This window comes from Macaca thibetana, chromosome 8 (genome assembly GCF_024542745.1).
Source record: "Macaca thibetana thibetana isolate TM-01 chromosome 8, ASM2454274v1, whole genome shotgun sequence".
NCBI lineage: Eukaryota > Metazoa > Chordata > Mammalia > Primates > Cercopithecidae > Macaca > Macaca thibetana.
In genome coordinates this window covers 58821357-58845983 of record NC_065585.1, presented here as the reverse complement: position 1 = coordinate 58845983, position 24627 = coordinate 58821357, and the positions used below count along the sequence as shown (strand labels likewise).

Here is a 24627-nt window from a genome sequence, read left to right as displayed (position 1 = left end):
AAGTTCCAAACGTTCCCACATTTTTTATCTTCTTCTGAGCACTGCAAACTGTTCCAACCTCTTCCTGTTACAGAATTTCAAAGTCACTTCCACATTTTTGGGTATCTTTATAGCAGCACCCCACTCTCTGAGGTACAAATTTACCGTATTAGTCTGTTCTCACGTTGCTATGAAGAAAGACCCAAGACTGGATAATTTATAAAGAAAAGAGGTTTAATTGACTCACAGTTCCTCACAGCTGGGGAGGTCTCAGGAAACTTACAATCATGGCAGAAGGGCAAGCAAACACATCCTTCTTCCTATGGTGGAATGAAGGAGAAGTGCCAAGCAAAACAGAAAAAGTTCCATATAAAACAGTCAGATCTCATGAGAACTCACTCACTATCACGAGAACAGCAAGGAGGTAACCATCCCCATGATTCAGTTACCTCCTACAAGATCCCTCCCAAAACACATGGGGATTATGGGAACTACAGTTCAAGATGAGATTTGGGTGGGGACACAGGCAAACCATATCAGTGAGAGAACATCAAGCATTAGATTCTCATAAGGAGCACACAACCTAGATCTCTTGTGTGCAAAATTTACAACAGGGTTCATGTTCCTATGAGAATCTAATGCTGCCATTGATCTGACAGGAGGTGAAACTCAGGCAGTAATGCAAGCCATGGGGAGCAGCTGTAAATACAGATGAAACTTCATTCTCTTACCTGCTGCTTACCTCCTGCTGTGTGGCCCAGTTCCTAATAGGCCACAGATCTGTACCTGAGGACCCCTGCCCTACGAACTTTGGGAACAGTCATATTTGAAGCATATTGGATATCACTCTTGAATTACACTGAGCAATGTAATAAAGTTTGAGGAAACAGTTCTGTATACTGCAATGGTGGGTGTTGGTAAAGGAGAGTGAGCCTTTACTTCATTAACCTGGTCTACCTTGGTGCCCTTGGATAGGAGCTTATGGGTTTTGATCAGGCTTGCAGTCGAGCCAGAGTAGGGCAGGTGTGCTCTGAGGGGACCACTCTCACACAGAGGGGAGTCAAGATTTCAAATGCAAGATTGCAGCTCCCTTCCCCCAAAAGGCAGATAACTGTTTTCTGACCTACTCCTTATTTGAATCTCTTTGGGTTAACTTGACAAAGAGTTAAGAGACACCATAATCCTTAAAAGAATCATATCTGTAGTTAATCTTGTCTTTCATATTCCCATTTATAAAGAGTTTGCCTATAAGTAAGAGGCCAGAAAGCCTACAGATATTATGTAACTTAAGTCTGTCATTGTTATCTGAGTGGTTCCAGTGATTCATGGGACCACTGGTGGGAATGAAGGTGGCATAATAAGACTGTATTTAAAGAACATAGTACTTTAAGTACATGAAATAGTTTTATAACTGATTCCTTATTAAATAGCATTTATCTCATAAGCTTAATGTTAAAGTAATTAAGTAACTATTGAAAAAGTGTATAAAATTCTTTTATAACGTTATATTGTTTCCAACATAAACAGATTATAACCTGTTCTCAGTTTGAATGTATCATCTCCAATCTGAACACACTAACTCAAAGTTAAAATAGCCATTCAGTTGTTTATATGGACATACATTTATATTTAATTTTTATGTTTAATATGTGACTGTTAGTTTCTCTGTTAAATCCTCCAGAAATTATCCACCCTTTTCCCATGGTTTACAATAATTCCAGACTTCCTATTTAAAGGGCATCCACTCAGCAAGCACTCAATAATTACACATTAATGATGGCCATGCTAGCAGTAATGTAGGATGTAAGGGTGACTAAATTCAACATTTTAAAAAATCATCCATCATGCATTAGATATTTTTTCCCATGACAGAATTTCAGTGGCAATGATGAAATCTCAGGGATTTCACAGGGGAAATTTGCCCCTGATTTTGTCTGCATCCCCCTTCCTTTTGCACCACATCTTCTCCCAGGGCTTCCTCCAGTAAGCATCAACAATTGTCCCTAGCACCCTCCCTGCCACTCCTCAGCTGCTGTTGGGAGTGGAAGAGCCACCTTCAGCAGTCGCCTCAGGCCTCCTCTTCCTCCCAACAGACCCTATGCTGGAACGCCTCTCTAACCTCCTCCAACATCCATGAGAAACAGCTTCCAAAACTCTTGTTGTGAAGGTGACATGTGGCCCTAGCTCCTTCGAACGTTCTCTGGCCCTTGAAGTGATTACGAAGATAAACTAATGCAGTGCCAACACTGATAACAATGAGAGGAATGCAAACCAAGTTGCCCACGGAAATTGCCATTTTAATACCTGATGTGGTCTGCACGTCCGTCAAACATTTGGCAAAAAGTCAGTTGTGAGAAGTTTCTTGGACCAGAAACCAGTTAATCTGAATTTTCCTCTGAAAACCTAAAGTCAGCAACCTTGGATTGTCTTTTAATGAATTAATTAAGAATATTCATTAATTAAGTGATTTTAGCTGGACTAATTATAGAGATTAGTTTGGTTCTACATAGGCACAAAACTGACCTGGTTTCTTTGGTAGCTCTTTAAGCTCAACTGAAACTGCATCTTGTAAATTCTACATTGATTCATAGCCTTTCCTTTAGGTACCAGGAAAACATCACTGTGTAGAGATAATTTATCATAGTAAATGGGCCATAATGCTGTGGCTTCCTACTTATTAGATTATTTTCCATTTCTACTCTCAAAACACTTTTCAATTCCTGAAAAGTTTTTTCCTGGCAAATAGTAGGCATATAAATATTCCTTGCATGAAAAAATAATCTTAGTTTCTTTTTTAATTTATAAGACAAAAATTTTCAATAAACTTCTCATGTGTTATTTTATGTGTAGGTTTTCCAAAACATGTACTATTTGTTAATTAAATAGTACTACCTATCAAAACAAATAATATACAGTTTGGAAAACCTACACATAGTACTACCTATCAATATACATACACATACATATATACATATTACATGTATATATATAACATGTAATATATATATTCCTTTTTTTACTAAAGAGACAGAGGCTCATTATGTTGTCCAGGCTACTCTCAAACTCCTGGGCTCAAGTGATCCTCCCACAATGGTCTCCCAAAATGTTGGGATACAAGCGTGAGCCACCAACCACAACCAGCATATTAAAGGATTTCTATTATCAAATATTTTTTAGAAGATTTAGATAAAATACAGTTAAGATTAGTTTACTCCCATTCTGTAGGTTGCCTATTCACTCTGATGGTAGTTTCTTTTGCTGTGCAGAAGCTCTTTAGTTTAATTAGATCCATTTGTCAGTTTTGGCTTTTGTTGCCATTGCTTTTGGTGTTTTGGACATGAAGTCCTTGCCCATGCCTATGTCCTGAATGGTATTGCCTAGGTTTTCTTCTAGGGTTTTTATGGTTTCAGGTCTAACATTTAAGTCTCTAATCTATCTTGAATTAATTTTTGTATAAGGTGTAAGGAAGGGATCCAGTTTCAGCTTTCTACTTATGGCTAGCCAGTTTTCCCAGCACCATTTATTAAATAGGGAATCCTTTCCCCATTTCTTGTTTTTGTCAGGTTTGTCAAAGATCAGATGGTTGTAGATGTGTGGTGTTATTTCTGAGGACTCTATTCTATTCCGTTGGTGTATCTCTCTGTTTCGGTACCAGTACCATGCTGTTTTGGTTACTATAGCCTTGTAGTATAGTTTGAAGACAGGTAGCATGATGCCTCCAGCTTTGTTCTTTTGGCTTAGGATTGTCTTGGCAATGTGGTCTCTTTTTTGGTTCCATTTGAACTTTAAAGTAGTTTTTCCCAACACACTGGGGCCTGTTCTTGGGGTGGAGGGAGGGGGGAGGGATAGTATTTGGAGATATGCCTAATGTAAATGACAAGTTAATGGGTGCAGCACACCAACATGGCACATGTATACATATGTAACAAACCTGCATGCTGTGCACATGTACCCTAGAATTTAAAGTATAATAATAATAATAAAAAGATTAGTTTACTTACTGAATCATTTGGGAGAACTAAGTTGTTTGAGGTAGTAACAATCAAAACAACATATTTTGGGAATGCCCAGAGCATAATTTATTTCATTTCCTAAAAATTGGTGTTAAGTGCTACTGATCATTAAAATTAAATATGTCTTGGGTAAGCTAATTAAAATTAGGTGAGTTGGGTCTGCCTACTCCCTGGAACTAGAAGAGTTCCTAAATAGTACTACTAAAATTGTTCTAAAGTTAAAGACCTGACAAGCTTAGAATTCATTAAGTGGTCTAAAATTAGTAGGAAGTACTTGTAAGAGTTACCTAATTGTGACTTTTTTCATATTTCTATTTACTTTATATTTTCTAAATAACAGTAATAATACTTATTCAATGGTATATTGTTTTTCCAGTATAAGATTCACATTTTTGGCATTTTATGATAAATGAAGATGGGTAATATAAGAAAAATTTGTCACTGACTTGGAGATGGCCAGCAGAGACTACTTGGTGTCCTTTCAGTGGAATCCTGGAAGTTAGCAGAAAGATTATCTGGAATTATGTGATTCTCTAGGGATGTGACCTTTGATTCTTTTAGGTTGACTATGTTTTGGCAAATCTGTGAGGGTAGAAGTTAAGTTGTAGAAAACTGATAACAATGTAAATCATTCCTGTTCGTGATGACATAAATTAATTTTGTCCCATGAGGAAAACAAATCTCTGTAAGTCAAATTCGAACCAGTTTTAACATCATACTAGTTCTCTCACTAATTAATGATATAATCTTTGATACATGTTTGTATAAGAGTTATATTTGTATAAGAGTCATGATTTTACCATTTTGGAACTTACACTTTAACAATAAAATACGTTGCTGCCTCTTAGAAGTCTGTAATCTGAAATGAGGAAATATATATGCATCATATCTAGAATGCATATCAGAATTTGTTAAATTCTCTGTAGGAACTTGAGAGTTCATTAAAGAGAAGACTCCTACTGCTTGGAGAACAGAGATTTCAAGGAAGGATTCAGTCTGGTGTCTTGATAACAAAGATGGAGACAAAGGAAAGCATTCCAGGTGATGATATTATACACAAAAAGACTGAAATGAAGAAGTAAATTGAATGTTGAAGGAACAATTAATCAGTTTAGGTTAGTTTAGTCAGAATGTACACTGGGAAGTTGTAAAATTTAAGCCCAGAAATGAGGAGATGGTTGTTTATCAGAAGAAGAGATAGGAAAAGGAAGAGCAATTGTTTCTCTTGGGCAGTTTCTCTAAAACTGATATTTTAGTTTTTTAAAGTAACAGGACTGGTGACTTTTAAGGCTATAATAAAAATGTATTAAAGAAAGAAATATGAAGCAGCAACTTGAGACACTTAAAAGTCAAAGATCAATGCCATTTTTATACAAAACACGCTCCTACCACCACTGTTGATTCCTCCCCACCAACAGTGCACCTTCCCCTCCATCTGGCCCAGGTGGTCTCTACCTGATGGGAGACTTTGACTGTCTCTAGGTAAAAGATAATGGGATGGTGGAAATAGTATGAGTGTTGATCAAGACAGATTTAAGTTCAACTCTTGGCACTGCCATAGTCTGGAAAGACTACATTGTTTATAACTTTAAAAATTAAGAAATGTAAGGGCATGCCCAAGATGGCCGAATAGAAACAGCTCCAGCCTCCAGCTCCCAGTGTGAGTGACACAGAAGATGGGTGACTTAAGCATTTTCAACTGAGATACTGGGTTCATCTCACTGGGGCATGTCGGACAGTTGGCGCTGGTCCATGGGTGCAGCCCAACCAGCGAGAGCTGAAGCAGGGCAAGGCATCACCTCACATGAGAAGTGCAAGGGAGAAGGGAATTCCTTTTCCTAGCCAAAGGAAATTGAGACACACAACATCTGGAAAATTGGGTAACTAACTCCCACCCTAATACTGTGCTTTACCAAGGGTCTTAGCAAATGGCACACCAGGAGATTATATCCCACACCTGGCCCGGAGGGTCCCGCACCCATGGAGCCTCCCTCATTGCTAGCACAGCAGTCTGAGATCTAACTGCAAGGCGGCAGCAAGGCTGGGGAACAGGCGCCCGTCATTGCTGAGGCTTAAATAGGTAAACAAAGCCACCAGGAAGCTTGAATTGGGTGAGCCCACCACAGCTCAAGGAGGCCTGCCTGCCTCTGTAGACTCCACCTCTGGGGACAGAGCTAAACAAAAAGCAGCAGAAACCTCGGCAGAGGTAAATGTCCCTGTCTGACAGCTTTGAAGAGAGCAGTGGATCTCCCAGTACGGAGATTGAGATCTGAGAATGGAAAGACTGCCTGCTCAAGCGGGTCCCTGACCCCTGAGTAGCCTAACTGGGAGACATCTCCCACTAGGTGCAGACTGACGCCTCACACCTCACACAGCTGGGTACACCCCTGAGACAAAGCTTCCAGAGCAAGAATCAGACAGCAACACTCACTGTACAGCAATATTCTATCTTCTGCAGCCTCCGCTGCTGATACCCAGGCAAACAGGGTCTGGAGTGGACCTCAAGCAAACTCCAACAGGCCTGCAGCTGATGGTCCTGACTGTTAGAAGGAAAACTACCAAACAGAAAGGTCACCCACACCAAAACTCCATTGGTACGTCACCATCATCAAAGACCAAAGGCAGATAAAACCACAAAGATGGGGAAAAAGCAGTGCAGAAAAGCTGGAAATTCAAAAAATCAGAGCGCATCTCCCCCTCCAAAGGAACGCAGCTCATCAACAGCAACGGAACAACACTGGACGGAGAATGACTTTGATGAGTTGAGAGAAGAAGGCTTCAGTCGATCAAACTTCTCAGAGCTAAAGGAGGAACTACGTAACCAGCACAAAGAAACTAAAAACCTTGAAAAAAGATTTGACGAATGGCTAACGAGAATAACCAATGTAGAGAAGTCCTTAAAAGAACTGATAGAGATGAAAACCATAACACGAGAACTACATGACAAATGCACAAGCTTCAGTAACTAATTTGATCAACTGGAAGAAAGAGTATCAGCGATTGAAGATCAAATGAATGAAATGAAGTGAGAAGAGAAGTGTAGAGAAAAAAGAGTTAAAAGAAATGAACAAAGCCTCCAAGAAATATGGGATTATGTGGATTATGTGAAAAGACTAAATCTACGTCTCATTGGTGTGCCTGAAAGTGATGGGGAAAATGGATCCAAGTTGGAAAACACTCTGCAGCATATCATCCAGGAGAAGGAGAACTTCCCCAACCTAGTAAGGCAGGCCAACATTCAAATTCAGGAAATACAGAGAATGCCACAAATATACTCCTCAAGAAGAGCAACTCCAAGACACATAAATGTCAGATTCACCAAAGTTGAAATGAAGGAAAAAATGTTAAGGGCAGCCAGAGAGAAAGGTCAGGTTACACACAAAGGGAAGCCCATCAGACTAACAGCAGATCTCTCAGCAGAAACTCTACAAGCCAGAAGAGAGTGGGGGCCAATATTCAACATTCTTAAAGAAAAGAATTTTCAACCCAGAATTTCTTATCTAGCCAAACTAAGTTTCATAAGTGAAGGAGAAATAAAATCCTTTACAGACAAGCAAATGCTTAGAGATTTTGTCACCACCAGGCCTGCCCTACAAGAGATCCTGAAGGAAATACTAAACATGGAAAGGGACAACAGGTACCAGCCATTGCAAAAACATGCCAAAATGTAAAGTCCATCTATGCTAGGAAGAAACTGCATCAACTAATGAGCAAAATAACCAGCTAATATCATAATGACAGGATCAAGTTCACACATAACAATATTAACCTTAAATGTAAATGGACTATATGGTCCAATTAAAAGACACAGACTGGCAAATTGGATAAAGAGTCAAGACCTATTAGTTTGCTGTATTCAGAAGACCCATCTCACATGCAGAGATACACATAGCCTCAAAATAAAGGGATGGAAGAAGATCTACCAAGCAAATGGAAAACAAAAAAAAGCAGGAGTTGCAATCCTAGTCACTGATAAAACAAACTTTAAACCAGCAAAGATCAAAAGAGACAAAGAAGGCCATTACATAATGGTAAAGGGATCAATTCATCAGGAATAGCTAATCCTAAATATATATGCACCCAATACAGGAGCACCCAGATTCATAAAGCATGTCCTTAGAGACTTACAAAGAGACTGAGACTCCCACACAATAATAATGAGAGACTTTAACACCCCACTGTCAACATTAGACAGATCAACAAGACAGAAAGTTAACAAGGATATCCAGGAATTGAACTCAACTCCGCACCAAGCGAACCTAATAGACATCTACAGAACTCTCCACCCCAAATCAACAGAATATACATTCTTCTCAGCACCACATCACACTTATTCCAAAATGACCACATAGTTGGAAGTAAAGCACTCCTCAGCAAATGTACAAGAACAGAAATTATAACAAACTGTCTCTCAGACCACAGTGCAATCAAACTAGAACTCAGGACTAAGAAACTCAATCAAAACTGCTCAACTACATGGAAACTGAACAACCTGCTTCTGAATGACTACTGGGTACATAACGAAATGAAGGCAGAAATAAAGATGCTTTTTGAAACCAATGAGAACAAAGATACAACATACCAGAATCTCTGGGACACATTTAAAGCAGTGTGTAGAGGGAAATTTATAGCACTAAATGCCCACAAGAGAAAGTAGAAAAGTTCTAAAAGTGACACCCTAACATCACAACTAAAAGAACTATAGAAGCAAGAGCAAACACATTCAAAAGCTAGCAGAAGGCAAGAAATAACTAAGATCAGAGCAGAACTGAAGGAGATGGAGACACAAAAAACCCTCCAAAAAAATCAATGAATCTAGGAGCTGGTTTTTTGAAAAAGATCAACAAAATTGATAGACCACTAGCAAGACTAATAAAGAAGAAAAGAGAGAAGAATCAAATAGATGCAACAAAAAATGATAAATGGGATATCACCACCGACCCCAGAGAAATACAAACTACCATCAGAGAATACTATAAATACCTCTATGCAAATAAACTAGAAAACCTAGAAGAAATGGATAATTTCCTGGACACTTACACTCTCCCAAGACTAAACCAGGAAGAAGTTGAATCTCTGAATAGACCAATAGCAGGCTCTGAAATTGAGGCAATAATTAATAGCCTACCAACCAAACCAGGACCAGATGGATTCACAGTCGAATTCTACCAGAGGTACAAGGAGGAGTTGGTACCATTTCTTCTGAAACTATTTCAATCCATAGAAAAAGAGGGAATCCTCCCTAGCTCATTTTACAAGGCCAACATCGCCCTGATACCAAAGCCTGACAGAGATACAACAAAAAAAGGGAATTTTAGTCCAGTATCCCTGATGAACATCGATGCAAAAATCCTCAATAAAATACTGGCAAACCAAATCCAGCACATCAAAAAGCTTATCCACCATGACCAAGCGGACTTCATCCCTGGGATGCAAGGCTGGTTCAACATACGCAAATCAATAAATGTAATCCAGCATATAAACAGAACCAAAGACAAAAACCACATGATTAACTCAATAGATGCAGAAAAGGCCTTTGACAAAATTCAACAGCCCTTCATGTTAAAAACTCTCAATAAATTCAGTATTGATGGAACATATCTCAAAATAATAAGAGCTATTTATGACAAACCCACAGCCAATATCATACTGAATGGGCAAAAACTGGAAAAATTCCCTTTAAAAACTGGCACAAGACAAGGATGCCCTCTCTCACCACTCCTATTCAACATAGTGTTGGAAGTTCTGGCTAGGGCAATCAGGCAAGAGAAAGAAATAAAGGGTATTCAGTCAGGAAAAAATAAGTCAAATTGTCCCTGTTTGCAGATGACATGATTGTATATTTAGAAAACCCCACTGTCTCAGCCCAAAATCTCCTTAAGCTGATAAGCAACTTCAGCAAAGTCTCAGGATACAAAATCAATGTGCAAAAATCACAAGCATTCTTATACACCAGGAACAGACAAACAGAGAGCCAAATCATGAATGAACTCCCATTCACAATTACTACAGAGAGAATAAAATACCTAGGAATCCAACTTACAAGGGATGTAAAGGACCTCTTCAAGGAGAACTAGAAACCACTGCTCAGTGAAATAAAAAAGACACAAACAAATGGAAGAACATACCATGCTCATGGATAGGAAGAATCAATATTGTGAAAAATGGCCATACAGCCCAAGGTAATTTATAGATTCAATGCCATCCCCATTAAGCTACCAGTGACTTTCTTCACAGAATTGGAAAAACTGCTTTAAAGTTCATATGGAAGCAAAAAAGACCCTGCATTGCCAAGACAATCCTAAGCCAAAAGAACGAAGCTGGAGGCATCACGCTACCTGACTTCAAACTATACTACAAGGCTACAGTAACCAAAACAGCATGGTACTGGTACCAAAACAGATATATAGACCAATGGAACAGAACAGAGTCCTCAGAAATAATACCACACATCTACAACCATCTGATCTTTGACAAACCTGACAAAAACAAGAAATGGGGAAAGGATTCCCTATTTAATAAATGGTGCTGGGAAAATTGGCTAGCCATAAGTAGAAAGCTGAAACTGGATCCTTTCCTTACACCTTATACAAAAATTAATTCAAGCTGGATTAGACATTTAAATGTTAGACCTAAAACCATCAAAACCCTAGAAGAAAACCTAGGTAATACCATTCGGGACATAGGCATGGGCAAGGACTTCATGTCCAAAACACCAAAAGCAATGGCAACAAAAGCCAAAACTGACAAATGGGATCTAATTAAACTAAAGAGCTTCTGCATAGCGAAACAAACTACTATCAGAGTGAACAGGCAACCTACAGAATGGGAGAAAATTTTTGCAATCCACTCATCTGACAAAGGGTTAATATCCAGAACCTATAAAGAACTCAAACAAATTTACAAGAAAAAAACAAACAGCTCCATCAAAAAGTGGGCAAAGGATATGAACAGACACTTCTCAAAAGAAGACATTCATACAGCCAACAGACACATGAAAAAATGCTCATCTTCACTCGCCATCAGAGAAATGCAAATCAAAACCACAATGAGATACCATCTCACACCAGTAAGAATGGCAATCATTAAAAAATCAGGAAACAGCAGATGCTGGAGATGATGTGAAGAAATAGGAATACTTTTACACTGTTGGTGGGACTGTAAACTAGTTCAACCATTGTGGAAAAGAGTGTGGCGATTCCTCAAGGATCTAGAACTAGAAATACCATTTGACCCAGTCATCCCATTTCTGAGGATATACCCAAAGTATTATAAGTCATGCTGCTATAAAGACACATGCACACGTATGTTTATTGCAGCAGTATTCACAATAGCAAAGACTTGGAATCAACCCAAATGCCCATCAGTGACAGACTGGATTAAGAAAATGTGGCACATATGCACCATGGAATACTATGCAGCCATAAAAAAGGATAAGTTCGTGTCCTTTGTAGGGACATGGATGCAGCTGGAAACCATCATTCTCAGCAAACTATCGCAACAACAGAAAACCAAATACCACATATTCTCACTCATAGGTGGGAATTGAACAATAAGATCACTTGGACACAGGAAGGGGAACATCACACACTGGGTCCTATTGTGGGGGAGGGGGAAAGGGATAGCATTAGGAGATATACCTAATGTAAATGACGAGTTAATGGGTGCAGCACACCAACATGGCACATGTACACATATGTAACAAACCTGCACGTTGTGCACATGTACCCTAGAACTTAAAGTATAATAAAAAAAATTAAGAAACATTTGCATTAAAATGGGTCTGGCAAAAGGTGGAGGGTCTTCTGATGGAAAGTAGTTGTATCTAGGTCATATGGTCCTGACTTTGGCTTTGGGGGTGGCAAGATTTGGGTATAAGGTGTCTGGGGAAGGCGAAGGTGGGTAAGGAATTCAGTGTTCTTAAAGAAAAAAAAAAAAAGAGTCTCAGGTACCTGGTATTGCATTAGCCCCGGAGATGGTGAGGCGTTTCTATGACTTCACACAGAAAATTTCAAGCAAATTTCGAGACACCCTATCAAGATCTCAGTGATAATCCAAATAACATAGCCTTGGGAGAAGGGGAGCATTTTACCCTCTATTCTAGTTATATGAACATGGAGTTGGCCAAGTATTTGTCAAAGATAAATGGATAAACAAAATGTGATATATACACAAAATGGAATATTATTCAGTCTTAAAAACGAAGGAAATACAAGCTACAACATGGATGAATCTTGAAGACATTATGCTAAATGAAATAAGCCAGTCACAAAAGAACAGTACTATGATCCCACTTATTTGAGGTACCTGGAGTAGTCAAATTCAGAGACACAAATTAGAATGCTGGTTGCCGGGAAACAGCAGCGAGGGAGGATGGAAATTAAGTGTTTAAGGAGTACGGAGTTTCAGTGGGGGAAAAACGAATAAATTCTGGAGATGGATGGAGGTGATGGTTGCACAACAATGTGAAACATACTTAATGCGGCCGGGTGCAGTGGCTCATGCCTGTAATCCCAGCACTTTGGGAGGCCAAGGTGGGCGGATCACTTGAGGTCAGGAGTTCAAGACCAGCCTGGCCAACATGGTGAAACTCTGTCTCTACTGAAAATACAAAATTAGACAGGTGAGATGGAGTCTCGCTCTGTTACCCAGGTTGGTGTGCAGTGGTGCGATCATAGCTCCCTGCAACCTTGACTGCCTGGACTCAAGCAATCCTCCCACTTCAACCTCCTGAGTAGCTGGGACCACAGGTGTGCACCATTACCCATGGCTAAAAATGATGGACATTTTAAAGATTAGAATGATATGTGAATATTGTGGAAGAACTTTAAATGCTGCTCTAATCTTAGTGAGATAACACATTGTAGGAGTTTGTAGAGGAGAATGACATGTCCGTAGCTCTTAGCCAGGCACCTGTAGTCTCAGTTACTCGGGAGACTGAGGCAGGAGAATCTCTTGAACCCAGAAGATGAAGGTTGCAGTGAGCCAAGATTGTGCCACTGCACTCTAGCCTGGGTGACAGAGTGAGACTCTGTCTCAAAAAAAATAAAAAATAAAAAGAAAGAAAGAAAGAAAAAGAAAAAAATGAAATATACTCAATGCTACAGAACTGTACACTTAAAAATTGTTAAAATGGTAAATTTTATGTTATATGTATTTCATCACAATTAAAATTTTATGCATGCAATTGAACTACCCAGGTCTTCCGGGTATCCTCAAATGAATATTTCCTATGTCAACAGATTGTCCTGTATTGACCCTCTCCTATGTTCCTTATCCTCTTACCACCTCTCCGCAAAGTTTCTACTTTCACCATCATGTTTTCCTCATTCTTTCCTGACTTTGGACACTTCCATTCCCCCAGCAGCTAGAATTCTTAAGCTTTCCTTAGTATCTGAAATATTGCTTCCTCCCAGCATAAGGTTTGGTGGTTGTGTTGTTGTTGTTGTTTGGTTGGTTTTATTTTTGTTTTTATTTTTGTTTTTGTTTTTTTATGGAGTCTCATTCTGTCACCCAGGCTGGAGTGCAGTGGCATGATCTCGGCTCACTGCAACCTCCATCTCCCGGGTTCAAGTGATTCTCAGCTTCAGCCTCCTGAGTAGCTGGAATTACACGCATGTGCCGCCACGCCCAGCTAATTTTTGTATTTTTAGTAGAGACGGGGTTTCACCATGTTGGCCAAGCTGGTCTCGAACTCCTGATCTCAAGGGTCCATCCACCTCGGCCTCTCAAAGTGCTGGGATTACAGGCGTGAGCCACCACGCCCCACCTCCTAGCATAAGTTTTGAATCATAGTCTTTCTCCCCTTTCTCTGTGTTCACTGCAGGGTGAGAAAGAAGAGGAAGATTCAAGTCTCAGGGAGGAGAAGAGGAAGATCATTTTCCAATGTGGTTTGGAGTTTGGGTGTTCAGTTTGTTTTTCTTTGGTTATCTTTAGAATATAAAACCAGATAGCCTCCCTCCATGAACCTACATAAGATATTCATATCTCCCCTAGTAGCATAACTTCAAGTACTTAAGTAAAATAACAGCTATGTTCTTCTCTCCTTGGTTGTATTTCAAAACCCTCTTCCACTGAGTTAGCATGGGAGGGCTCCACGATCACCAGCACCTTCTTAATAGCTAGAATGCACCCACCATCCACCCCTGTCCCACCCTGTCTCAAGGAGTCTTACTGCTCATAGAGTCTTACCACATTGGCCTAGTAATGAGAAATAAAGTTAATACAGGTGAAGGCTCTAACAGTTCCTGACACAGATGCTTAAAAAATGATGGACATTTTAATTTTTTTTAATAGAGATGGAGTCTCGCTCTGTTGCCCAGGTTGGTGTGCAGTGGTGCAATCACAGCTCCCTGCAACCTTGACTGCCTGGACTCAAGCAATCCTCCCACTTCAATCTCCTGAGTAGCTGAGATCACATGTGTGTGCCATTACCTGTGGCTAAAAATGATGGACATTTTAAAGATTAGAATGATATGTGAATATTGTGGAAGAACTTTAAATGCTGCTCTAATCTTAGTGAGATAACACATTGTAGGATTTTGAACAGGAGAATGACATGTTCGTAGCTATGGTTCAGGAAGATGAAACTAGCACCAATGAGAAAGATGGATTGGAAAAGAATGCAACTAAATGCAGGATGAATAATTACAAAGATATTGCAGTAACTGCTAGAAAAAGATATTAAAGACTTTTTCTAGAAAAGTAAATGTGGCAATAGAAAGGAGAGGATCAGTGCAAGAAACCTGTCAAGGTAGAACAAATGGAATTTAGATCACCAACTGAATATGGGAGGTGGGAGAAGAGAGAGCTCAAATGTGACTGTCACCTACGAGTCTACATTGCTAGGAATATATTGGCCCCTAGCTGAGAGGTGAAAGTAGAGGAAATCTGGTAGAAAAGATGTTCAATTTTGTACATGCTGAGTTTGAAATTCCAGTGAAACATTTCAGTGCACCAGCGCAAGTAGGCAGATGAAAATGTCAGGGTTCAGTTCAGTAACAATTTTATACTGTATTGAAAAAATTGCTTCTTGGAGATTAGATCAACCAACATGAAACTTAGGGACATGTTGACATTTTATTCTCTCCATCAGATACCTTTCAAAAGAAACTCAAACATTTGGAAATCATTTTCACTACCAAGAAATCAAGTTGAGAAAAATAGTTATTTCCAAGGTAAGAAGAAAATATAAATTATAAATAAATCCCTGAAGGTCTTGCCTTTAGAAACTGTATAGAAAATATGCTATTACTGACCTCCAAGCCAGATAATGTTTTTATCTGTGTAGTATGTTAATTATATTTCTGTGTCTGAAGATTGGTTTCTATTTCCTTTGTTCCTTCACATAGTTTTAAAGGGCTTTCTTTTCTTTCTGATTTTTCTATATTCTAAAATGTACCCTTTCAAAATATGACAATAATACATGCTTAGCAATTTCCTTTAATATGTATATTCAACTTTTTCACAGGTAGCTGACTGTATTCTTATCCTTCTTTGAAATATTGAAAAGATGCGATAGAAAATTGGCAAGAGACAGTGAGAGAGGGAAGAGGCTGTGAGGCAGGCGAGGCAGGCAGGTTATTTCTGCACTGTCTCAGACACATAATTTGGCAAAACACTCTGATTCTAATAATCAGCATTATCATTTTCATTCAACTCTACTGAAAATTTTCCAGTAATTTTTTGAGGAGCCTTGATGCTTGTAGGATAAAAGGTAATTCTCTCTTAAAACATCAGAAATTATTTCATCCACTCTATCTTGTTATAAAAATAAGAATCAGTAAAGCATGGATGTCTGAGATTGAATGGCTGACTTGCTCATTTTATAATCACCTGATCTGGAGTAGCATCTGAGATAATCTATAGAGATATTGTCTCTGTGCAATAGCTGTTTCGTACAGCACATATAATAATGATACACTAACATTTCCTGAACCCTTATGATAGGCTAAACAATGGCTACACATAATTTTATTTAAGCCTCACAGCAATGCTAGGAGGATGACGTATTGTCATAGACAACTCCGTCGTCACTGGGAACCTGCAAACAAAAGCTCCATCTCCAGTGCAGAGAGTGATAATTGTCATTCTCAAATTTTCATATACCCAAATTTAGAAACACTTTAGCTGGATATTCTACTCTCCAACTGGAGTTTGAACCTTCATTTTACTACTTTCGCCAGAGCTGGAAATTTCTTCAATGCAGTCAGGTTCTACGCAAACCAGCCACACTTTCTCTTCCATCATGACTGATTCATGAATTTGTGAACTAGGGTGTGCCCTCATCAAACCACAAGCTGAGTCTTCCACTGAACTTGAAGCCTACTCACCCCTGGGACTCAACAAGAGTCATTTTTTTCAGCTCAGATCCAAGGTAAAGAAAGCATATGGCACTGTCTCTTAGTGGCTTTTTTCTCTCAACCGCATATGTGCCCATAATCTTACAATAGCTTTCCAGACGAACAACCAAAGAAATTAGAGCATTAATTCTTCGATGGTGTTGGCTTTTTAAAACCATAGCTTTAAGATTCAGCCTTTGGAGTCATAAAATATTTAGAAATAAATCATTTACTTCTTTCCAGAAAACATTACACAAATTGAATAATTGGTTTAAGTCACTTTCTTTATATTGACCTGAGGTAACTTGGATTCTGTTGAATCAGCATCAAAAACATCACAAAATTTTGAGCTCTTGCTTTTTAAATGCTGATTTCTAGAGAATTTGGAATCAGGCTTTAAAAAAATTCCAAAACAAGAATGGGCTTTGAGTTCAGATGTGACATAAAGAGGTATGTGAGCCAGAATTTTCCAATAAAAAGCACAATGCATGTTTCCTGTGAGCAACAGAAAATCATATTATTTTTCAATGTTATGTATTTCTTTTAAAAATACAAACTGTTGTGATAAGATTGGGACCAACAGATGATGAAATTCTAGCTAAAATTCTGCTTGGTGCCCAGAATGAGCCCATCAGTTCAGAAAAGAAAGAGAATTAATTATAGAGGCCACAGGCTTCTATGAGGAACACCTCGTTCTGTAGAAAACTCTCCAGCACATTCCATTTGTTTTATTGAGTCTTGTTTATGGCAAAATGCTATACATGTATTATATCAATTGAAACTTGATGCTACACAAGCATGTGAGATTCCCAGATAAAATCCTAGAGAGGGTGAGAGACTAGGTCTGTCTTTTATACAATTCAGAGAGATTTCCCATGAGGGGCTCCAGGATTATTTTCCATGGTACAATGCACTACTTCATCAGTACTAAGTGACACTACACAATGCCCTATGCAGGGTTTATATTTTGCTACTTATCATGCTATCCTGTTTTCCAGAGGAATTGTATCTATTATGTTTTCCACAGAATTGATTTGGATACCATGCCACTGTTTCTTCTAGCTTTTTAAAGTAATCAAGTCACTTGAAACTGTTTACACTTATTAGTTCATTCACTTGCCCATCTATTCTTTTCTTTACTCATTTAGTAAAGATGTATTGGATAGCTACTATGTTTACTTGTTTTTAAAATTTTATGGAGTACTTACTATGCGCCAGATATTGGGCATGAAAAATAAGCTGCGTATGTATCTAATTTGCATACACTCATTAGGCCAAATCATGGGTGTTATGAAGACAGTTATTAAAATCTTAAAAATAGAAGTCTTAATTTAAAATAATTGTTAACTACCATTTCTTTAGAGTGCCAGACACCGAGAAAAACACTGTCTCTCTCTCTCTTTTAAATTTTTCCTTTTTTAAGACAGAGTCTTGCTTTGTCACCCAGGCTGCAGTCACAGCTCACTGCAGCCTTGACCTCCCAGGCTCAAGTGATCCTCCTGTCTGAGCCTCCTGAATAGTTAGGACTACAAGCACGTGCTACCATATCTAGCTTATTTATTTATTTATTTATTTATTTATTCATTTTGTAGAGACAGGGTTTCCCAAGTTGCCCAGGCTGGTCCTGAGCTCAAGCAATCCACCCTCCTCAGCCTCCCAAAGTGATGGGGTTACAGGTGTGAGCCACTGCACCCCACTCCTTTTCTCATTTTTAACATGTTATCACATTTGGTTTTCATTTTTTAAAAAAACCTAAGTGCTAGGTATTAACTCTAATTTGTAGAGGATAAAACAGGTTTGAAGACATTGACTAGCTGGGTATGGTAGTGCTTGCCTATAGTCCCAGTCACTCAGTAGGCTGAGGCCATCACAGTTCGAGTACAGCCTGAGCAACATAGCAAGATCCCGTTGCAAAAATGAACGAATAAACAAACACAAAACTATTTTTGGCTTGAAATAGAAAAATTGGACAACAATGTCTTAAACCATAGCCATATTTAATTAAGTCACATAATAAAAAGTCTGGAAGCAGGAAGTTTCAGAGTTGGTTAGGTTTGCAGCAAAACAATACGTTGGCTCTGTCTGTTTGTCCCTGGTTCTCCCAGCTTTCACCTCAGGGTCACAAGCTGGCCAGCACGGCTTCAAGTATCACATCTTTACATGACAAAATCCAAGAAAGGAAAGAATAGAGAATTTTTTGGATTTTTGTCGTTCAATTGGGGAGGACAGTCTTTCTTATAAACTCTACATTAGACTCCTCTTTACATTTTATTGGCAACAACTGGGTCCCATGCCTACACCAAAGCCAATCACAGGCAAGGAGCCTAGGATGACAGTGATTGGCTAAGATCATTTATGATACATCCTCTTAAGACAGGAGTGATTTTACCTTTTATTCATATAAAATCAATTTTTTCTTATCAAAGGAGAAAGAGGCAAACAATAGAGTCTCCCTCATCCACTAAAGTGCTCATAGCTGCCATGTGATAAAGAATGTTCTTGCTTGCTATAGACAGCCTTCTTCCATAAGACTTTAACTCAGAAATTATTATATTTTTGTTTTAGAACAATTTGGATCACTGAGACAGAGATTTATAAGTCAAATCTCTTTCAACGTTTTTCCTTTAAACTTTATTGAGAGTGGTTAGTATTATTGATCCAGATTTCTTGACTGGCATTTTATTTGTTAAAAAAACATTTGCAACATTTTAAACACTCTTAAATTATTGAAACTTTTTAAGCATCCACATTAAGACAGCAGATTAAAGAAACATCTGTTTTAGCCACCCTTCTGGAATCTCACAAAAATGGTAATAAAGGAACTTTTAAAATAAATAACCCCACAAAGAAGAGAGCAACAAAATATTGGAAACTAGAAAGTGAATGGATAAAAGGTAACTGATTTAGCAGTCTCAAGACCGTGGATCCTTAAACTAAAAATAAGACAAAGTGAGAAACAGCTGATTTATACCACACAATGTTCAAATGCATTATAATCAAAACCACAGATACCATCTCACACTAAGCAGAATGGTGGTTATTAAAAAGTCAAAAAGTAACAGATGCTGTCAGGGCTGTGGAGAAAAGGGAACGCTTATACACTGTTGGTGGAAATGTAGACTGAGCCACTGGGGAAAGCAGTTTGGAGATTCCTCAAAGAACTTAAAAGAGAACTGCCATTCAACTCAGCAATTCCACTATTTGGTATATACCCAAAGTAAAATAATTCATTCTATCAAAAAGACACAGGCCTTCATATGTTCTTCACAGCACTATTCACAATAGCAAAGACATGGAATCAACCTGAATGTCCGTCCATGGTGGACTGGATAAAGAAAATGTGGTGCATATACAGTACTATATTCACCATACATATAGAACTATACTGTACTAAAAATTAATAAATTCATGTTCTTTGCAGGAACATGGATGAAGCTAGAGGCCATTATCCTAAGCAAATTTTTGCAGGAACAGAAAACCGAATGCTGCATGTTCTCACTTATAAGTGGGAACTAAACAATGAGTACACATAAACCTAAAGATAGGAACAAGAGACAATCAGAACTACTAGATGGACAGGGAGAGGAGAGCATGGGCTGAAAAACCACCTATTGGGTACTATGCTCACTATCAGCATGATGGGATCATTTGCATCCCAAACCCCAGCATTATGCAATATACCCATGTAACAAACCTACACATGTACCTCTTAATCTAAAATACAATTTGACATTTTTTAAAACAAGAAGAATGCTTGTCATTTGTTACACCTGGGAAGGATCTGAGAAATAACCCACTTCCGCTTTACAGCTAAATAAAGGGACGCTTATTTTTTTCTTCACCTTAAAGTAATAGAAGTCCGTTACTTAGAAATACAATTCTGAAACTTTGCTCCCTATAAAGTTATTGTGACTTCTCTACATTCAGGTAGTTTGTTTCTCATGCTTGAAAATAAGCGTATATCCTGTATTCTGGGAACTACGCCAGCATTCCTAACCCTCTGGCACAGAGCTGACACTTAAGCAAAGTGACTTTTTTTCTTCCTACTGGTTTCATATACAAGATACTGAACAAGCAGCAACTCAGAGAGAAGTCATCTCAGAGAGGCCTAGGCCTAATGGAAAGATGTGAACAGATTGATTGCAGGACAATTATTTCCTTCAAAACCACATCATTAGTCAAGATAAGAAAACATGATGTAAATAGTAACATCCAGGTTCTTGCTTGTCAAGAATTCCCAATACTCTCTCTTTGTCTGCTGGGACACCCTGGCATCAGTCAGAATAACCCAGCTCTGGCCATTACCTGGCTGTTTCTCAAGTCTAGTTTAAGGTTCCTTTTGAAACACTGATCCCATCATTTTAGGAGACATTGCTAATAATGGAGGCTCACAGTACTACATCTTGGGATGAAGTTTGAGACTTTTTCAGATTCCATATTTTAGTTCCAACTCCAACATGCAGATGAATTACTACCTACAGAGAGAAGCAAAATCAGGGTGGCCTTCTTGAACCAGCCTCTATAGCTGCAAGAGGCCACCACACAAACTGGGAATGGAGTTGGATAATGAGGAGGACCTAGCTTCGTGGGTTGAATAATGGTCTTCTTATAAACAGATCTAGAGGAAACATCAGAATGTGACCTTGCTTGGAATAAGGTTCTTTGCAGAGGTAAGAAGTTCAGGATCTTGAGACAGGAATATCCTGGATTTGGAGTGGGCCCTAAATCCAATGACTGCTAATCTGATGAGAGAAAGGAGAGGGAGATTTGTTTTTTAATTTTAATTTTATCTTTTTCTTTTTCAACTTTGTTTTTAGATTCAGGGGGTACATGTGCAGGTTGGTTACCTGGGTACATTGCACGATGCTGTAGTTTAGGTATGAGACCTAATGATACCATCAGCAGGTATTGAGCATAATACCCAGTAGTCAGTTTTTCAACCCTTGCCCCTCTCCCCACTCCCCCCTCTAAAAGTCCCCAGTGTCAATTGTTGCCATTTTTCTGTCCACAAGTACCCAATGTTTAGCTCCCATTTATAAGTGAGAACATATGGTATTTAGTTTTCTGTTCTTGTGTTAATTTGCTTAGGATAATTTTAGACTTCTGACCTCCTGCAAGAGAATAAATTTCTGTTATTTTAAGCCAATTGAATTTGTGATAATTTGTTACGGCAGCTCTAGGAAGTGAATACAACCTCACAAAGCTATTTAAACCTGTTCCGGGCAGGGCTCAATGGCTCATGCCTGTAATCCTAGCACTTTGGGAGGTGAAGGCAGGCTGATGGCTTGAGCTCAGGAGTGCAAGATCAGCCTGGGCAATATGGCAGAACTCCTTCTCTACCAAAAATACAAACAAATTAGGCAGGCTTCGTGGCATGCATTTGTAGTCCCAGCTACTTGAGAGGCTGAAGTGGGTGGATCACTTGAGCCTGGGAGGCCAAGGTTGTAGTGAGCAAAGATTGTGCCAATGAACTTCGACTTGGATGACAGAGTGAGGCCCCATCTCAATTAAAAAAAAAAAATAGAATAAAAAAAGTAAACCTGTTCTGAATAGAGAGGAGGTAGAAGCTTCTCAGGTAGTGTCTGCTTTGCAAATTTCATGATACAAACAAGAGATAACACCTTGAAGGCCCTATATGTACAATAGAAAAGTGATTACTTTTCAACTTCAAAGTATGTCACACGAAACTCATTAATCTTCACAGCACACCTGTGTCAAATAGCTAAGTACCACAAGCCTCAACTCAGAGAGTATAGCAAATAAGTCCTTGCCCGACGTCATCAAAGGAACTCTTTTTTTTTTTTTTTTTTTTTTTTTTGAGACAGTCTCACACTGTTGCCAGGCTGGAATGCAGTGGTGCTATCTCGGCTCATTGCAAACTCTGCCTCCTGGGTTCAAGTGATTCTTCTGCCTCAGCCTCCAGAGTAGCTGGGACTATAGGTGCCCGCCACCACATCCAGCTAAGTTTTGTATTTTTAGTAGAAACAGGGTTTCACCATGTTGACCAGGATGGTCTCGATCTCTTGACCTCGTGACCAACCCACCTCTGCCTACCAAGTTGGGGGATTACAGGCATGAGCCACTACGCCCAGCCAGGAATTCTTTATAGATGGCTTCGAAATAGACTCTTCTTAAAAGAAACATAGCAGGAAGATGAATTGCTGGTGGTCTGAAGTAGAACAAAAGGAATTGCAAAGCAGAAAATTTACTACACATATATTTTGTAAGGCCTTATTTCCAAAAATAATATAAAATATAAAAGCTATAATGAAATTCATGTTGCGACTTTCCTTGAAGTCTTGAAATTTTATAACCCCGCTCTTGCTACCGTCAGCCAATTTCTTGTTATCGTCCTGTGGAACAAAAGTTTCCCTGAGAAATTGTATTGACCTATTAGACTTGCCGACGTAATGTCCCACACAGTCTTAGAATAGGCAGGTCTCGGCCATGACTTTCATGAAAGACGTAGGACGTTTAAGTGTATAGTGGCACCAAAACAGTGCACAAAACTAGAATATTTAAAATAAGGGAAATGATAGCTCCACTCTGCTCTGCCATAGTCAGACCACATTCAGAAAGACTACAATGTTTATGGCATAAAAATTTAAGACATCGTTACGTTTAAAAGGGCCTGGCAAGGTGTACAGGGTTCAAGGTTTTCAAAAGCAGCAACTTTGGACTACTGGGGGGTTTTAATCTGGAAAAGACACAGAGCCACAATATCTAAAAGGATATCATGTGAAAGATGATTAGACTTACCTAACAGATAGAAATTACATTGCAGCTTCATATTATTAGGAAAAGCTTTTGGAAAACAAAGCTGTCCAAAGATAGGACCAGCATCTTTAGCAAGTAGTGATTCCCCCATCCCTGGCAGTATACAAACATAGATGAGAGAGTTACTTTGTGGGGCTGCTGTAAACATTTAAGATTTTTTCTCAATCTAATGTCAGTCAAATCGTTGGTTCTTCTCACTTGTAATTTGAATATCTTCCAGGTCTCCAGAATCTGAAGCTCTGATCCTGAATTTATAAAATGTGGATGATGTCTATGAAACTAAGCTCAGGAAGTATTTTGTCGCATACTGTGTTGAAAGCTCATAGGAAGAGGAAAGTTGGGCAGTTGTCTAAGTGTAGTGGAGGTTTATGTGAAGGGAATGTTGAACCATGAGGCCCACATAAGGCAACTGTCTTAGGAATAAATAAGTAGTATGCTATAAATAGATATCTACCATGCTAACTTAAATATGTTATTGGCTTCTCCAAAGAAACAGACCCATGGATGTGTATATGGATAAAGAGCGAGAGGTAGAGAGAGAGAGAGAGAGAGAGAGAGAATTTATTTTTAAGGAATTGGCTTGGCTCACGGAATCATGCAGGCTGGAGGCTGGCAAGTCCAAAATCTGTAGTGTGGCCTGGTGGCCTGACAGGCTAGAGACCCATGGAAGAGCTGATGTCGCAATTCTAGTCCGAAGGCCATCTGCTGACAGAATTCCCCCTTGGGGAAGTCAGTCTTTGTTCTATCAAGGACTTCAACTTATTGGACGAGGCCCACTCACAATAGGAAGGGCATTGTGCTTCCCTCAGAATCCAACTATTTAAATGTTAATCTTATCCAAAAAACACCCTTGCAGAAACATCCAGAATAATGTGTGATCAAATGTCCGGGCCCCATGATCCAGCCAAGTTGACACATAAAACTAACCATCACACCAGGGGATAGTTCCTCAAACTTGACAAGTCCTTCGACATCTGTGGATGCCACCTCTGAGGGATAAAGGGAGGCTGGGAATAAAGCTGGCTAACAAAGGTCACTGGACATCTTCCCACATTCCCACTTTCTGAAGACAACTCTAAACCAGATCTTTTAAAATTCTAAGCTATGTGGATGAATTTTTTAAACTGAATGATGCTGGATGAGTGTGACTCCTGGGATGCTATCCACTTAGCCATCTATTACACACACTTTATATACAACTACATCATTCCCAGTAGGTCACACTTATTAATAAATCAAATGAAGACACAGTAATGCTGTTCTTCTAAGACATGTCAACATTTTTCTTAAAGGCACTCAAAGTAAATTAACCTAAAGATTCATGCTTCTTGTTTTATTGAGACAGAGTCTCACTCTGTCACCCAGGCTGAAGTGCAGTGGCACGATCTCTGCTCACTGCAACCTCTGCCTCCTGAGTTCAAGTGATTCTCCTGCCTCAGCCTCCCGAGTAGCTGTGATTACAGGTGCACACCACCACACCCAGCTAATTTTATATTTTTGGTAGACACGGGTTTTCA

At 39.0% G+C, this 24627-nt stretch overlaps 1 protein-coding gene across 1 annotated transcript in view; it reads right to left on the bottom strand.

The window, feature by feature from the left end:
- RBIS (ribosomal biogenesis factor) overlaps nt 1-24627 on the bottom strand; it is an 872964-nt gene that overhangs the window by 829132 nt on the left and 19205 nt on the right. The gene's annotated exons all lie outside the window — the stretch shown is intronic.